This window comes from Notolabrus celidotus, chromosome 4, assembly GCF_009762535.1.
Source record: "Notolabrus celidotus isolate fNotCel1 chromosome 4, fNotCel1.pri, whole genome shotgun sequence".
Classification (NCBI taxonomy): domain Eukaryota; kingdom Metazoa; phylum Chordata; class Actinopteri; order Labriformes; family Labridae; genus Notolabrus; species Notolabrus celidotus.
This window is the reverse complement of record NC_048275.1, coordinates 25,325,750-25,341,206: the sequence shown is the minus strand read 5'-3', so window position 1 is coordinate 25,341,206 and position 15,457 is coordinate 25,325,750. Positions and strand designations below refer to the sequence as shown.

Here is a 15,457-nt window from a genome sequence, read left to right as displayed (position 1 = left end):
CATGACATGGTTTGACAACCAGTTGATGGAACCCAATAACATTTGGGTAATACTATACTTGGAATTAAAAAAAACTCATGATATTCCCTTAACTAGTAATTTGTGTTTAATGAGTTGATAAGCCTGCTCCACCCCTTTTATGCTGTGTCTGATTTTACCGGTGTCATATAGTGTAACTGATGTTCGCTCTGTTCTGTACCCCTGGGGGTCTTTGTTGCTGCTGCTCTCCATGCCTTGGGTCTTCATATATGAAGATGGTGAGCCCAAAAAGATAGTCTTTGACAGGGCATGAGGATTTTACTTAGAAACAAAATTAGGTTTGCACATTAGCAAATAAATAATAAAAAAAGTGTTTCATTTACATGTAATCACATTTTATTACATTCAAATGTGACAACTTGATGAAAACATACAACATACAGCTGTCAGAATGATTAATGGAAAGCTGTCTGTCCTGAACAGCAGCAAAATCTATCCCCACTTGGAGTCCAGTCGCTGGTGGTGGAGGTTTTTGCTGATGATGTTGGCTGAGGCTGATGGAGATGGAAGGAGGAGGGATTGCTAGTAATGGTGACATGAAAGAAATGGAAGAAGAGGAGGCCTTATTTTAAAATTGCTAGATGATAGATTAATAATGAGGGTGTGGAGCTGTGCTTTTGGATGAATATGACCAGGTGACGAGAACAGCGGATGACGACAGGAAAATAGGAGCAAACATGTGTGAAGAAGTGAATTCAATAGTGATGATAAATCAGCATGGAGAATGTCTTCCTCCTGACTTAACTTTCACTAGTGCTCCAATAAATCACATTTAGAGCTTGTTGGTATAATAACACCCTCACTTTGCAGAAAAATAAGTTGTTCTTTTAATTTATTTAGCCCAATACCACAAATCACAAATGTGCCTCAAGGGGCTCAGTCTGTTCAGCACACAACACCCTCTACCTTGAATATTCAATTTGTATAAGGAGCTCTTTATTAAAAGAAAATAAAGAGTAAAAACATGGAAGCATTGTTTTCCGAACATAGATGACAGATTTTTTTGACAGCTCAAGTATTCTATCAATACATTTTATTCCTTTTGATCTGTACATGATTGCCACATACAATCTGAGGTTTAGAAGATCCCTTGTCACTCTGTGCCTCTTCCGCCTGATAACCTGCAGCGTCTGACATAAGTGATCAAAGAGAAAGAGAGAAAGAGGTCTTTCAGTTCATCCCTCCTTATGATGCTGCATGTTAAACACAAACCTTCTCATACCCCTGTTTTAAAAGGGTTATGTGCAGGTTGATGCCACGTCATTGTGCACTTTCTGATACTTTGTTATGTCAAATAGGTTGCTCATAAAACTCATGACATCAAAAGATTAAATTTTTTGGTCAAAGTTGGGATACTTGACTCAGTTTTATTTTAATTCACAGTAAAAAGTTGCTTATTCTTACAGACATGTAACATTTAATACGCTTTTTTTACTGCGATGGTCCTTTTAATTTAAATCAATATGTGTCTGTAGTTTTTGACTTCAAGGTTTTCCACTGAATTAAACAGGACTTCAGAGGAAAAGAGAAGTGATTCAGACTAAACACAAGTTTTCAGACAATGTTAGGATATTTTTTATGGCCCCACTTCTTTTTTGTGTCTTTATAGAGTAATGGTGAGATGAGCTTAATAGGCCTGATGACATGAAAGATAAATCACGAGCTGATGTCAGAGTCATTTAGCACTTTATGGGGCTACATGCTTCATGGGCTGCTATCTGGGAAAGTTTTATTACCTCATGTGGCAGGTCTGTGAGGGATTCTCTCCTGATGCATTTATTCAGCCTGAAACTAAATGTTAACAATTATTTAAAGTTATTATTTCCCACTTCAGACTGAAGAACAAAGACTGAAGCCTTTGGATTTTATTCAAAGGCAGCACTGCAGTATTTTGGAGGCGTATTAATTTGACGTTTAGTTCAAAAGCTGACAAATGATCAGAGGTGTCAAAAGTATTTACATTCATTACTCAAGTAGAAGTATAGATACTAGGGTTTAAAAATACTTCTGTAGAAGTTGAAGTATCAACTCAAGCTTTTTACTCAAGTAAAAGTGTAAAGTACTGGTTTCAAAACTACTTAAAGGCCCTGTGAGGAGTTTTGAACTGACTGAGAAACAGACTGAAAATGATACTGATGCCTCTTTATAACCTTCAATAGCAAACAAGTCCATCAGCAGCAACACTGGCACCTTCTCTGCTGTAATTTTTAATGCCTGAAACCGCCCTGGGGGGGTAGGTGTCAGACCATGATGATGGACATCTTGCTTCAGAAACACCCTTTATTGCACTGTTTTCATGGAAAATAATCACATTGCCTGACAAAGTTGACTGTTGAACACAACAGGATGAGGCTTTTGTTGAAAACACTAATTTTGCATGTATAGGACAAGAGATAAGAGGTATCACTTTGTCCACAAGGGGGGCGCCAGAATCGATACGAAACAAAAGTTCCTCACAGCATCTTTAAAGTTTAAAAGTAAAAGTAAAAGTAATGTAAAGGGAAAAAATGCCATTAAGGACAAAAGCTTAGGCTGCACCACAGGGGCCTATAGTGCACTACTCTACCTCCCAAAAAAATCATTTGTCTAAAGGCCATAATGACTATAATGTTATATTAATATGTTAATGTTGAAATATTGGAGTTGCACCTGTTTCATCCGTATTTATGCCCATTGAAAATGAAGGCATTTTCATACAATGCAAATACATTAAAGAACCATATTATACAGTTGCAAGGAAAAACTTCATTTTAAACATACATGTGCATGTAAAGTTTTATTATGTTTGTTGTACAGCAAAGTTTCAAATGTCAGAAACCTTTGTCTCTGTTTTAATCCTTGATTTTTAAAGGTGTTCTCATCTCTTAAGGTTTATTTATTCATGTATTCAGATCTCTGGAGGCAAAAACAGAAATAAAGAGGTTAATAGAGAGAGGTAAATATTATGTAGTGAGTGAGTTACCTCTTTAAAAGTTAACAAAAACTGATTTTGATGGTTTGCAAATCATTTAAAATCTTTATTTGTGAAGTTATTTGTGAATGTTTAGAGCTCTCCCTAGTGACTGGCTGCAGTATGACGTGGTTCATTCATACTACAAAATTAAAACACAATACACATGAACTTTTCTCCAACATGCTTTCTTCATAGTAATAGTGATATACAGCTCCCTCACAGAGAGAAACATCACCAGGCGCTATGTTTCTTGAGTCCTGATGAGTGTTTAGGTACAGAGTGGAAATTGGAGTCAGCATCTCTGCATTAAGAGTTTTATATAAGAGACCAAAGTTCCCTCTAATGACTCCTCCTCATGTCTTTAACTGAACAGACTGAAGAGACGTTTCTATTTTAAGGTAGTATTATCAAATGATTAAACTATGTTACAATGGTGCTTAATTGTAGCAATTTCAACAAGTCAGAAGATAGATTGAACTTGATAGACTGGAGTTGGGATGTAACTTCATTTCAAACCAAAGATGGTTATATAAAAAGGTTCCAGTTAAAAGAGAGCTTTTGCACTTATGTTCATCTTAAGGTTGAAATAGATTCTAAAACAGGGTATGAGTGTGCAGCTTTCCCTCCTCTTCTTTTGATATCTCCCTGCAACCCAGCAGCTCACAGGAATATGTGTGTTTTCCCTCAATATTGTTCAAAATTAGTTGGAAGGACCCTCTCTGGGGCAGGAGTGGAACTTGAGCACAACTGAAAGCTGTTATTTATCAGACTGAGCACCTCAAAAACGGTACACTTTATTGTGGTTAAATGAACTGAGGCTTTCTGACCCATGGAAGAACAAAAAGAACAATTAAGCTGTTGGATTAACAGTTAATTATGAGGATCATGCAGATGTCGACTAATCAACTTTACAAATGAGAAAGCAGTACAATGATAATCAACAATTTATTTTGGTACAGCAAAAGTGTCAGAATGACTTTGGATTTATCATAACTTGCGCTTCAAGGTGTGCTCATTTGTCCGCAGCTATAGCTGCAATTATAGCTTGATATAACTAATATGTCTCCTCAAATGGTTCACAATTAAGAGTGAACTGCAAACAGCTTAGGTCACTGAAGTTAAATGATGCAACAAGGTGTTATGGGTGCTGCTAAATTACAGCTATTCTTTTTTTTAAAGGGAATGTTCTATATCAAAGCAGCTTGATTTATGCGCTATTTAGTTCTGCCCAGTTGAGCTCACCGACCATTGCCTCGATAGCACCAGAGCTGCAGGACCCGAGCAGACATGGGCCTTCAGTTGTTTGGGTAATGTTTGGCTCAATTTTGACTGAGTGCATATAAGATAAGACAAACAAAGAAAAAATGTTAATGGCAATGGAGATTTTGTCTTATAAAACTTTCTGAACACATTGGAAACACAAGTGACAATTGCAGGACCTTTTAAAGTAATGGATAATGTGAGCAGGGTTATTGTAGATTGGATCCCTGACCTGGTGAGCAGGATCCCTTTTATTGATTTAAATGACTAGGTTTTTTCTTCTGAAAATAGTCTGTTACACTCAAAATTTGAGCTGCCTCCATAGACTGTATAATAACATGGACGTTGTCAGTTTGTATGTGGTTGAAGCCAAGAGATTTGCAGTACCCCCTGCTGACTGGCTGCAGTATAGGTCATAAACCGCGCCTCCACCGTTATTCCAGAGGGAACATCGGCCAAACTATAAAAGTAAGATACAGGTCAAATTATTTTTTTACAATCACGGATTAGATCATGATAATTTGTTCTTATCACATTGATTCATGTCCGAGTGCTAATATTTCTCTCAACTTTAGTTTTAATTACACATTTTACTTTGAAAGGCAGGATGTGACACCATGATTGGAAAGCTCTTTCTGTACCGAATTAGAGGGTAGAAACAGTGAGAGACAACGCAACAAACACTACCACAAGATTAATTTCACTTTCCAAAGCCATACGTGTCAGCTTGAAATTAGCACACTATTCTGTTCTGCTGTGGACTGTACCCACCTTCCGCAACTCATCCAGCCGGTCACACGTGCCATGGCTCTTGAAGCGCAAATATCTACACCTGTGGAGGTGATCTTTTGGGTTCAAAGCTCACAATTGGCAGAAATGAAGTGATGCAGTCCATTCTATAAACAGTCAATGGAAATAGCATTGGTTAGTTCTATAGCTTTTTCATAAATTAGTTAATTTAGCTATTTTTTAAATCACATTAAACTGAACGTTTCCACTGATGGTGAACATGAATAATTGCACTACCTGATTGAGTTTTTCTACCCCCCTCACTGTCTGACGGTAACACCCATAAAATGTTCAGTTACTTCATGCGCAATCCTTTGCAGGTTTCTCATAGCCAACTGTTTTGTATCTGCAAACTCTTCTCCCCCATGTTCTTTTGCCCCACATTGACAAACTATTAAAAGGTAAGATGACAGTTGCAACAGTGCAATCATGTAATCAGAATTTTGGGATTGAGACTGCAGTATTCAGCTAAATTTAGCTAGTGTTGGACTGCATAGGCCACAAATCAAAGACCAAATAAGGCAGTAGATGTAAAACACCAAAGGCTATTGATAAAACAAGTTTTGGAATTAGAGCGTATTGAAGGGAAGCCAGATCTTGTGTTTGTTCCTTAATTAAAGCTTTTCTATTTATTTTTTAATTAATCTTTAACTGTCTTTAAGCAGCTCCTAGAACAAGGATGGTAACTTCAAGCCAGGCACACAATGTCAAATAAAAAGTTTGTCTTATTTATTCTCCAGTGTATTTCTTCTGCTGCTTTCTATTAATGGTTGGCCAATCTTCATAGAGGTGCATCTCTGCCACTAACTATACTGGAGAGGAACAGAGGCAAGGGATTTTTAAAGGCAGTGAAACTTTGGCGCAGCGGTTAAAAGAAGGGCTGGCAGTCAAGTATGACTGTTGGTCTTGTTTGTACCAAAGAGCTGTTGAAAGGATTTGGAATTGAAACAGTGCTGAAAACAAGGGTGGATTTATCAGATTATTTTACTGCTCTCAAAAGTTGCTGCAACCTTATAGTATTGTCAAGAGTTAGCTTTGGTTATGGGTCAAATGAATATATAATAGCATCAAGTTTTGGAGTCTAGTTCCTGTAAAACCAATGTAGTTTCATGCAAAAGTTTGGTGCTACAAAAAGAGTGGCCCTTTTTGAGCATTAATTAAGCTTACATCAAAATAAGACTGCAAATTGAATGTTACCTTCTTACCCTTTGGTCTGGGCCCTTTGGTGGTAACAGAACCACTGAAACACATTTATTTTTCATTTCTTGGACCTATGTATTTGTGGAAACAGTTTGAAACATCCCTTGTAATTGCTGAAATTCTCAGCTGAGAGCAGAATGAAGGAATCCCTATTTAAAAAGAAATACATGACATTGAATCCCATTATTGAATCATGTTGGAGAACCACTGGTTAGTCAGGGACTGGCCCTCAGGTGGACCATCTGTCCAGACAGACAGGCAGACGGCCAGATGGCCTAACATATTTACTGGCCTCGGAGCTCCAGCAACAGACAGACCAGGAGGGAAAACTGGAGGCTTTCCACATCAGAATAAACACACACAAACAGATGAGCACACAGAGCAGAATGGAATGTGATTTTCTAATCACAGATATTGATATCATCTGAAAGAAAGGAAACTGAAGCTGGGGAAATCTTCTCTTAACCATCTGAAACTGGTATACAGATTGATTGACTGTGTTGTATTACACTGGAAACATATAAATAATGTATTTTGTTGTACAATGACAATAAAGATATATTCTATATTCTATTCTAAAATATTCTCTGAGTGATCAATTGAAGGCTGATAAGAGATTTTGGTCATCTGACCAAGTAAAAAAAGGACAGAGTGATGTCTTGTAAGTTTCAGGATTGATAATTTCCTGCGGGCTCTCATCCACAACACGGTTTGATTGTCTGTTAATTATGTTTTTCTACGGTGATAAAAAAGCTTCCAAAAATATCTCCACACCGGAAATTAAGGTCAGGTGTCAAAGCAACTTTGCTTTAGGTCTTACTAAAAGTTTGGACCAACCATAATGAGAAATAAAAGTCTGGTTTCCTGAATTCCTTAAGCCGAACTATTTTCAAAATGTTTAGACCTGTTGCGTTTCCTTAATCCATTAACAATGCTACAAGCTGCCTTGTTTAAGAGAAACACATGTAATTCAAAAGTGAAATTGAACTTTAACCGGTTTTGGTTTCATATGGTTGAAAACAGGGTGTGCTTCGAGTACTTTTGGGGACAAGTTTGAGAGGTAAAATGGGCAAGATACTGGAAACTGGATACTCGTATTGACTTCTCAACATGTCTATTTGGAATATTTCCATAATTCAGAAATGTTGTCCATTTTTTGTTTGTTTTGGTGCCCTTGTGGACAATTTAGTATTTTCTAACAATCGTTTCATCTTTCCTTTTTACAGTCAAAAGTTCTACTCATTACCTTTGCAATGGAAAAGGAAAGAGAGTCTGTTTCTGCAGTGTTCAGGTACTTGATTCACCTGGCACCCACCCACAGCAGCGATTTCAGGCATAAATAAAAACAAAATAGAAATAATTAATATTGTCAATCATGGTCTTTGCCTTTTTAAATCATTAAGAGGAATCTATACTAATGTCAGTCTGTTTCATTACCATCAAAAAATCCTCGCAGGAGCTTTAACACAAGCTCATTAAATTTGTAACAATCCTCTAAAACCCATAACTCTCTAATAGAAAGTAGTTCTAAAAAAACATCTGAGTACTATGTTTTTTACATATATCTGTGCTCCACTAGTCTAAAAACAACATAGAAATATGTGACACCAAAACATAATTCTGTATTATATGTTGGATAACTTTTACTATGATCTTGATATGAAGTCTTTCTATTACAAAAGCCATCCTTCTCTCAGTTCTCTGACCCGTGTTCTGTCTGCTAAAGTGTCTTTTACAGCTTCTAAACTCCTCTTCTACTTATCTGTAAGTCATTTTCCTTTCACTGATTTTGTAATCAGCTCCTCATCACGACTTTCTCCAGCCTAGTCTTAATGGGTTTCCCTGTGGCTAATATCAGCTCCTCGACTTGGTTCGCCATTAGCCTCTTTAATGAAAGTATGACCCCTATCTGCTTCCTGGCCTCCGACTGTCTCCCTTTAGACCCATCCAAAGCTCTAGACAACACACAGAAAGGTGATAGAAAATGTCACTTCTCGTCCTTATTCAATTTGATATTAGCGGTTATGGCTTCTCAGAGGCTAACACACAACTACTGCTGGAAAAAGTGACTAAAGCAAGACTATTAGAGTGTTCTCCTGCATACAGTCTTAAAACTTTAGTTTGTGATATTTCCTTGGAGTTTCTTTAAAGTGGTGGAATTGTAGTAAAGCCATAACACATCTTTTGAGGGAGTAAGGATAGTATGGAAAGTATGGATAAGAAGGGATTTTGGTTTGGTAAAGTGTGGATGCTTTTCATATTTTTGAGAAAGGTTGCTTATATGGATATCAAAAATTACTCTAAGTTGTCTAGTCAAGGTGTGATCATGCTTGAAAGTACAGTAAACATCATGTTCCTACTTGTTACATATATTATGTTTGACTTATTTAGATTTAACAGAGTAGTTTTTTATTTTATTTTATTTTTTTTAAAAATTCTGAATTGCTATTTTAAGCGTATAAAAAAGATAATTCTCTAAAAGGACCTCTTTACCAATGTGTTCAGAGGACAGATGTGCTTTTCTTGAGACTAGGAACAGGCATGACATTGCTTTTTTTTTTCTTTCTAAATAACTACCAGACTTCAGTAGAAAAGAAAATTATAGTAATTCACCTCACAGAAGAGGGGGTATTTTTCCTTCTACTGCCATGTTTGGTAAGTTTCTGTGTAATTTGTGTTAAACTAACTTTTATATATACCAAAAAAGGTCTACAATGTTATGGGTACTTATGGGTAATTTACTTTTACTGCTAGCTGAAGCGACAGTCACATGCTGTCCTCGGAGTATGTCAAGTTAGGGCCCAGGATTACAATACTGGCATTCCCTTTAAGCAATACAAATAGGATTTAGCTTAGAGCTTTTTCGAAGGACAAGATATTAAACTATCCAATGAAAAGAGAGAAGCAGTGACGGATGAGATGTAACATGTTATGGCCAAAATCACAATAGGTCTTTAGACTTATATGACAAGGTGTTGGTTGAAGCCTGCCTATATCTAGGCAGTCCATATGGAAAACATTGGTTGGTATTTTGCTTTCAGAGCCAGGATCTTTGTGTGAGTAGAAGACACTTGTGTCCTCTGCAAATAAGATGTTTGACAATTTATCCAAGACAGGAGGTCCTTAATATAAAACAAAAATTACAGGGGCCCAAGAACTGAGCCTTGGGGGATGCCGCAGAGTATTGGAAGAAATTGAGACTAAGACTGTTGTCTATCCTTAAAGCTAGAGTTGGTAGTCACGGAAAACTAGCATGAATTTGAATGTAGCATTTCCTCAGGACTCCGTCTAACCCCATCCCCCCCTCCCCTCAAAGCTCCTCCAAAACGACACACCCACTCACATGCATGAGTGCCGCTGCTTCGCGACCATATGATCGTGACTGATTCAAAACCGTGACTCAGAGGTTTAACAATATACTTACAGATGGATCTCAGACTTTTATTGTCAATATTGTCTAAACCTGGAGATAAATCTTTTTGGTTTCTCTCGGTTTCCTGAACCTTGTTTTCTGAAATTTGTGAAAAATTCAAATCATCTATCATCAATAGTAAATTTCTTAAACCGAAGAGCCAGAGTAGGACCAACATCTATTGGTTTATGATTGAAATGCTTTAATTTTAATCACTTGCAGCTTGTTTAGCACATACAACATGTGTGTAGGCAGGACAAGGTCAGAGTGTTCGTCACCGTTGAGTTAAAATGTTCAGGGAAATTAAGGATCAACTGAATTGTAGAGAAGGTCTGTACCTTTAGTGGACTATCCTGATTCAAATGTCATTGTTCCAGCATATTTTACAGATGCTTTTTGAAGAGAGTAATCTCTTGTGCCTCTGTAACACTGTATTTTCCAAATGTTAGATTTCAAAACTCTTCTGTCCACCAGTACGATGACTGTGTGAACAATTAGCCTGTTTTGCACTAATAGCTGCTGTGGAAGTCTCTCCAGGATAAACACCTGAAACAGTGAACACATACACAGTATCTTCTTCCTAGTTTCCAGATACAGAAACCTGTTTTGTAGTGTATTCTTGAAGAAAACGACATCAAGTTTAAACCCTATGTTTAGGTTTCTAATCACTGCCTGCTATGTGCACAGTTTGCCTTTGAGTTAAGTTTGTAATTAATCAGACAATGTGATGATTAATGATATCATTCTGGCTTCAGGGTTAGCCTGATGCATGTTGAAGTTGATTACATGTTACGTGTTTCATTAGTGATGATTGAATGGAGAAGCCATGTGACGGTGTCAAAGCTCAGTGGTGCCAACAGTGTGTTTAACCGTTTAGACAAGGTCATGCAAACAAAAATTAAAGAGGGAGGCAGAATTCTGAAGGATTCTGTTGAGACTGTTATGTCAGATGGTAATTATAACCAAACATGTGGGTCATGGTGGACACAATGCTCCAAACTAACCTGATTACTCAACATACCAAATATGCAGTTGTGTTTTTATTTCTTTCTAAATCCATATCATTACAGGCTCCAGCCCTGAAAGTCTGTAAGGCCATTATTTGCTTGAAACCTGTCCTCCCAGCTGTATCATTACTCCCTCGTTCCATTGGAGCTGTAATCGTTAGGACTTCAATAATTAATGGCAAACCATTCTTCTAAGTGCTGCTCTGGAGCTGTGGCTCCAACCACAGGACTTTATTACAAACATGTCCAAACCGCCATTTAAAGGCACAATGATTGTTCTAACAAATGTTACGATTTCAGCCAGCAGCACTTTTGGGAACTGCCTATTGGAAAGTGGTTATCTCCTAATCTTTAAGTTGTTAAAAGGGGCTTTACCCTCATTTCCGTGCAATGAGAAATCTATCCTTGTTCTTGTTTCCCTTACCCATACAATGGTTTTTAGTGCATCCTCTGTGGAGAGCAGTATCCAAATGAGCTTTTTGTGTGGTTGGAAATGCAGACTAAAAGAGAAAACAGAGAAAAAAAATGCATTTTAAGCAAGGCTGCATTAGTGTGGACACAGACCAAACCAGTGGTTGTTCAGCTGTGGGTTGGACCTCTTAGAGGATGCAGAACTCATATCAAGGATGTCTCACAAAGTAGGGAAAAAATTGGACCGTAAATTAAATCTATTTCTTTTTCAGACATTGGGTTTCTCTGAGGTGAAACAGTGTCTTTCCTTTTTCTCTCTCTCTCTTGTTTTTCTTTCTTCTAGTCTTTCCCCTGAGACCTTGTCTCAGTTGGCTTATCTCATTCTGTGTGAAAAGGATCCTTAGAGCCCCTACTGTTGCAAATGTGTAGCCTATCCTTCTACTACGTCTTTGGAATGCAGATGAGGTGGGAACCCATGAGTGCATGTAGACACCTGGAAGTTGTGCATGACTTTTAGATTTCCAAATCCCCAACACTTTAATGCTAAGTAATTTTGGTAATTATTGCATTTGTGCTTCTGCAAATCTTGGACAACGATGATATATAAACATATTTGTATGGAGAAGGTAAAGAGTACACTGGAGTCAGACATTCTGCTGACTGAGCCCTTATCTCCAAATTCTTACAAAGTCCTGCACTGCCTCCAATGACAGACATGGTGGCACCAGCCCCTGTGTCTGTACTGTTTGTGACTCTACTGCATAACCTTCAGTTTTATCATTCATCCAGTTTGCTCCTTGATGTACGTGTGATGTGTCTTAAGAGGGCTGAGTTTTGATTGATGACAATGTTTACATAATTTACTTTCACTGCATTAGTTAAATCCAAGGACGTCACAATACACTTACTTCACAACACAACACGTTTTTTGATTTTGGGTTGATATTATAATTTGAATTTCCATAACTTTTAAAGAAATGAGATTGAAGTCAAATGATCAAATAACGTCATTTCATTTCAGTTCCCTGACAAACAAAAAATCTTTTTTTTTCTGATGTTTCCTTCATAAATTGAGTACAGTATTCCATTTTATTAAAAGTTGGAAACAATGCATATTTTACTTCATCAAAAGTGACTATCTTATAAAAATAAATGTCTTGAAAGTTTGTTAAAATAACCAAAAATAACCAAAGTATTTAAATACAAATCCCAAATCAAACAAATACACCAATATTGAAAATAGATAAAAAGTAATAATAATAATAATAATAATAATAATAATAATAATAATAATAATAATAATAATATCTCTGATTTTGTTTCAGATCAGCGATGCAGCCTGTTTCCCTGAATCAAAGAACAGAAAGCTTTAAAAATACATTTTCCTCCTCAAGTGATTGTCAGGCTTTTATTTATGTTTTTTGAAAAACTGAGAAATAACAGCTTTTAACCATAAATAGCAGTGTTTTGGTTCTAATGCGTTACGCAGCAACAATAACTTAAAGCAAATTTGCACTCAGAGGTATCCTTGGCTCTTGCACTCATTCAGGTAAATGGAGCCTTACCAGTCTGTTATAAAAATAAACATATGTTTTGGCTGTCTTGAGCTTGCCAGCGGGGTGCCCTTTATATGCTGCTGTTGGTTGTGCTATCCCCACTTCCTTCCACCATGTCTTTTTGGCTATTGTTGCAAGAGACATCCAAATATTGAAGAAAGGCAGATACATTTGAATCACCCATTTTCAACTAACTTGAAAGTTCCTTTGGTGGATGGATGGCATTTTCTCCATTAGTTATGGCACCATCAAATCCATGTGCTAATCTTTAGGACGCCTCACTGAAAAGTCATGCATGTATTGCATGTCTTCCTGTCCTTAAAGGTGACATATTATGCAAAATCGACTTTTTAATGGTTCTCCACCTGAAATATGTGTCCCAGACATGTCTAGAAACCCCCTGAAAATGAAAAAAATCCATTCTGCCCCTGTTTTGATTTCTCCATTTTCTGTAAATGTGTGCTAAAACGAGCCATTTCAGACTTCCGTGTTTTTGTTACATCACAACAACATCTGGTCTGTCACGGAGTCAGTGCTCGGAGCTTGTTCAGCCCATAGACTGTATAAAATAATACTGAACCCCTCCCCGTTTTTCATTACCTGCACAAATGTGTGCTAACAAGGAGCTAAGGAGGGAGGCATGCTAGTTGTAGGCTGTCTTAATAAACACAAAGGTCGGTTTTACTCCCCACGTCTGCAGAATTGAAGATCTAGTGGATGATTTTTATTTTTCATGGAAAAGTGCTAGCGCTAGTTAGCATAGCCACATAGCTACATGTTCGTAGCTGTGTACCAAGATACACGTCGACATACTGACAAATAAAACAAGAAACACTAAATCTGTGACCAATCGTTCAAAATGGTCCTGCTGCAGGCGTCTCTCTGTTAGGATCAGATTCTGGATCAAATTCAGAGGGTTGAAGTCTGTAAGCAGTGTGTCTATTCAGCTAACATGTCAACATTAGATCAACCTGCTGGAGAGCCGAGGCCACATCCACTTCCTGAGGGGTCGTGGTCAGAGGGAAAACAGACCGTTCTGAACAGGGCTGAAGAAGAGGGTTTTTCAGGCATGACTAAATCTGATTTCAAAGTGTTTTTTTCAGCATAAACTTTCAAGACTTCAAAGATGTTTTGGGGACCTCTTAGACCAATATATTTTGATGAAAAAAGTGTAATATGTCACCTTTAAGGATTGCCAGTTCTGTCGCTTTTCAAATGTAGTACAGGTTGCTAAAGAAAGCACATTTACAATTGATGGAATGATGAAATAAAACTTTGCAGTAAAGTCCAAAATAATGTTTTCCTTTGGTTCATAGAAGAAGCAGAATTTCATGGTCTGCAGAATTTCTTTGAATGAGATTGAACTCCTCTAATCTGCAGTGTTGGTAATCTTAGCTGGCAAATGTAAACAGCTTGCTTTTTTTTCTCTCAGAAGCATTTTGTAGACATTAACAACAACATCTTTATATCCCCAGGTTGTATTTTATCAGAGCCCAAAAAAGAGATCACAAGAGAAGAAACAGGACAATGATGATAAAGGCTGACACTGACACAGCATGTGGTCTTTATCTTCTTGTGTCTCTCAGAATCACAACTGCACACACTCTCCTGTTCTCCCTCTATCTCCTCTGTGCCAGCCACCCACATCAAACACAGCAACACACACACACTTTCCACACTCCTCCTGTCTTCCTTCTCTGCATTCTCTCTCTCCCTCCCACCCTTCTTCTCTGCGGGTGCTGATACAGTGCACTAATCACCAGCTCGATAAATCAATGGCCCAGCCAATAACCATTACTTCAAATTAGAGCTGCTCGCTCCTGTGAGGGAAAGCAGCTGACACCTTCATAAAGGCGCCTTTCATTAGCGGCTATCGACCTGGCCGAGCTAGCACAGAACCTGCAGGACAACACACACGGCAGGGGAGGGACGGAACAGCGGGAGAGGGGAGTGGGAGTGAAAAAGAGAAGAAAGAGACAGACTGCCAGAGAAAGAGGAAACCCAAAGTTGTGTCCAGTAAATACATCTTGGCTGTAGATAAATTCCCTTCTGCCAGAATTTATCCTCCTTGAACAGATGGGATTGGGTTCAGTGCATCAGAGAGAGGCAGAATTACTGTACCCATGTATGTGTTTGTATGAGTGTGTGTATGCTTTTTTGGAGGCAGAGAAGGGATTGGTGGGTGCATAAAATGGCAGCCTCTCTGTCTCTCTTTTCCTTCCATCTCTTTCACTCCCCCTTGATTTGCCGGAAGCACCAAAGTAGTGCACGGATGTGGGTCACATGTAAATCGGCATAGCAGGTCGAGCTGGCGTTGTCTCGCTTGTGGAATCCCCCCAGCTGAGCTTCATCTCAGCTGAGCTTCATCTCAGCTTGCTTATTGTAAGGAAGCTGCTCACACTGCTGGTTTATAGATCACTTATGTAAGGGCAGACTTGTGATTTTTTCCTCTCTGTATTTGGTTTTCACTCACTGACCAACAGATGGCAGTGTGGGATAGACAGCCTGAGCCTTAAGTGCTGGTCATCACTGACCGGTCTGCTGCTTGAGACAGAAAAAAGGTAGGTTCAGGTCAATACAAACATACACTCGCACATTAAATGTGTGCCTCTGTTTCTCCACAGCCAGCTGTGTATGATGAATCTAGAGACCCACAGAGAAATAAAACAAGTGATATTAAAAGGGCTTTAAAAAGGATCTTCTAATCCTACTGGAGCAGAACACAGATGTACCATATTTAGCTTTAATGATTTAAGTCCCACTAACAGTTCATGCTTTTCCAGAGTCTTTTTCTCCACTTCTGCTCAGTTTATCTTAGTGGTAGGTTCCT

The 15,457-nt window shown here is 38.1% G+C and overlaps 1 protein-coding gene across 1 annotated transcript in view; it reads left to right on the top strand.

Annotated features, from left to right (window-relative positions):
- The window catches only part of ccdc172 (coiled-coil domain containing 172), a 58,465-nt gene that overhangs the window by 35,195 nt on the left and 7,813 nt on the right, over positions 1 to 15,457 (top strand). The gene's annotated exons all lie outside the window — the stretch shown is intronic.